The sequence below is a fragment of the Galeopterus variegatus genome, unplaced genomic scaffold (genome assembly GCF_000696425.1).
Source record: "Galeopterus variegatus unplaced genomic scaffold, G_variegatus-3.0.2 Scaffold1692, whole genome shotgun sequence".
NCBI classification, from domain to species: Eukaryota; Metazoa; Chordata; class Mammalia; order Dermoptera; family Cynocephalidae; genus Galeopterus; species Galeopterus variegatus.
Genome location: NW_007727803.1, coordinates 67,430 through 70,476, shown reverse-complemented (window position 1 = coordinate 70,476; position 3,047 = coordinate 67,430). Strand labels below are relative to the sequence as shown.

Here is a 3,047-nt window from a genome sequence, read left to right as displayed (position 1 = left end):
GCCGAGGGAGGCTCGGGGGCAACTCCAAGGGTTGCGATCCCGTTGCCGGTCCCGGTCCGGTACGGGGGCGACACTGAGTGTTGCGATCCGTTGCCGGACACGGAAAAAAGAAAAAAAAAAAAAAAAGAGATGCACAATAGAGAACATTTATAGAACCAAAAGATGGTTCTTTGAAAAGATCGATAAAATCGAAAGATACTGAGAGATACACAGTGTTCATGGATTTGAGGACTAAATATTATTAAGATGTCAATTCTCCCCAAATTGATCTGTAGATTTAATGTAATCCCAATCGAAAACCCAAAAGAAGTTTGGTAAATATATAGGAAAGTAAAGGTACTAGAATAGACAAAAATATTTAAAACCAAGAGAAGATCAAATTTGGAGAATTCACAGTACCTGATTTTTCAGACTTACTATAAAGCTATAGTGATCAAAACAGCATAGTATCAATGAAAGGACAAAAAACAATGGAGGAGAATAGAAAATTCAAAAGAACATCACCACGAGTATAGTCAATTGATAGTAGGCAATGGTGCAAAAGCAATTGAACAAGTGCTAGATGCTAGAACTGGACTTACATATGAAAAAATTTTTTTTAAAAAATTAACCTTAACTGATACTCATAATTTATACCAAAAAAAAAAAAAACTCAAATTGATCACAGACCTAAATGTAAAATGTAAAACTATAAAAATTGTAGAAGAAAGCAAAGGAGAAAGTCACGTATTTGCATGAGGCAAAGAAATCTGAACTATGCCACCAAATACATAATCCATAAAAAGGAAAATTAATAAATTAGACTTCATCAAAATTAAATATTTTGTTCTATAAAAGACATATTCAGAGAATGAAAGGATAAGCTATAGACTAGAAAGAAAACACACATCTGACAAAGGTCTTATACACAGAATATAAAAGAAACTCTCAAAACTCGAAAATAAGAAAAGAAATAAACTATGAGCAAAAGATTTGAACAAACACTTGACCAAAAAAGATATATCAATGACACACAACTACATGAAAATATATGCAACCTTATTAGTCATTAGGGAAATGCAAATTAAAGTTGCAATGAAATATCACTACACATGGACTCAAACCAAGTGCTTGCAAGGATGCAGAATAGCTGGAACTCTAACACATTGCTGTTGAAAATGTAAAATGGCATAACCACTCCAGAAAATAATTTGACGGTTTCTTAAGAAGTTAAACATGCGCTTACTGCACTCCTATGTATTTACTCTAGAAACATATATTCACACAAAAACCTGCATGTGAATGTCAATAGTAGTAGTATTATCCACAATTTCAAAGTTACAAATAACTCAAATGTCCTTCAATGTATGAATGGATAAGAAAATTGTGATGATCTATACAATGGAATACTACTCAGCAATAAAAAGAAATGAACTACTGATATATTCAATTACAAGGATGAATCTCAAATGCATTATGCTAAGTGAAAGAATCCACATCCAAATATTATATACTGTATAATTCCATTTAGGGCATGTTCTGGAAAAAGCAAAACTATAGAAACAGAAGAAAGATTAGTGATTGCCAAGGATCAGTAATGGAAGAAGAGTTTGACTACAAGGGTACTATCATGAGGAAAGATTTGGGGGTGATAAAACCTGTGTACCCTGATGGCGGTGATGGTTACATAATTCTATGGATTCTCACAACTCATAGAACTGCATACCAGAAAAAAGAAATTATATGCTATGTAAATTTTATAAAACAAATATTAAACACAATGAAATAAAGATAGTTTAGTGCTATGGAATTTTTGGCTGTGATTAGTAAATAGGAGGAAGCAGACAATGATTTTTGAGTAGAAGAGTGACACAATCAATCTTATATTTCAGGATTCCCAGGATAAATTAGAGATTAAAGGAATGGGCACAAATGCTGAACTGAAAGAAGGAAGACCATCGGGGAGAGGGTAATGAGTCACCTACCATGATGACTATGAGAATGGAAATAGAGGATGAAAGAGAAGGAGAGGATGAAAATAGCAGAAAGAAGAGGAAAGAAACAAAGGTTACTCACAGGCCTTAAATCAGGTGACAAAGCTAATAGTGGTGCCATTTGCAAAAACAGGTCAATCTGAAATAGTACACTATTCGGTTAAACAGAAAATGAGCTATCCTGAGGGAAAAGTCCAGAAGGCAAACAAGACTGTATAGCTCTAGATCTCTGAAGTACAGAAAGAGTTGAAGGGATTGAGTCACCAATCTGGAGATGTTTGAAACTTTAGGGATAGACAAGTTGCCAAGTTAGTAGAAAGGATAGAAAAGGAATGAAAATACAGGGGAAGGAAGGAAAAGAAAAGATGATGATAGAACCCTAATTAACATCTGCTATAGATACACATTCATTTTCTTTTTTTTTTTTTAAAAGATGACCGGTAAGGGGATCTCAACCCTTGGCTTGGTGTTGTCAGCACCATGCTCAGCCAGTGAGCAAACCGGCCATCCCTATATGGGATCCGAACCCGCGGCCTTGGTGTTATCAGCACCGCACTCTACCGAGTGAGCCACGGGCCGGCCCTCACATTCATTTTCCTAATTACTTAGAGAAGGTTCTACTTACCAAACTAGAGATGGGCTTCTCAACTCCTATTTCTCTGTCCACCGAAAGAGCAGATAATAAGTTTCAAGATAAGGCACTTGGCATTGAGTATCATGATGAAGATGCCCTGTTAGGAAAACCCTCAGAAAAATCCATTAAACAATATCCTACAAGTCGGCCAGGAGTCACTGCCAAAATACATTTACTTACTCCCTCCCAAAGTAATTCATATTTTTCCAGGACAAACTAGCTTTTCTCCATTCTTTTTAACTTCGTACTTTTCTAGCTATGACTCTTGTTGATGACATGATACAAACTGACTGAGAACACTAAATGCCATCTTCAGTTGAGCTTCATCATTTTAATATCTTAGCTCCCCAGTACAGTTACTCTGAAATTCCCCCCACAAAATTAGCACAATGTAAGTAATGAAACATGACATAACCCTGGTTGACCCATGCTTGGACAAA

The 3,047-nt window shown here is 35.6% G+C and overlaps 1 long non-coding RNA gene across 1 annotated transcript in view; it reads right to left on the bottom strand.

Moving 5' to 3' along the window:
* Positions 1 to 2,845, bottom strand: part of LOC103595146 — a 7,780-nt gene extending 4,935 nt beyond the window's left edge. The window contains exon 1 of the long non-coding RNA XR_550916.1: positions 2,599 to 2,845. This is a non-coding gene — a long non-coding RNA (uncharacterized LOC103595146). The remainder of the gene's footprint in view (positions 1 to 2,598) is intronic.
* Positions 2,846 to 3,047: the final 202 nt, after the last annotated feature.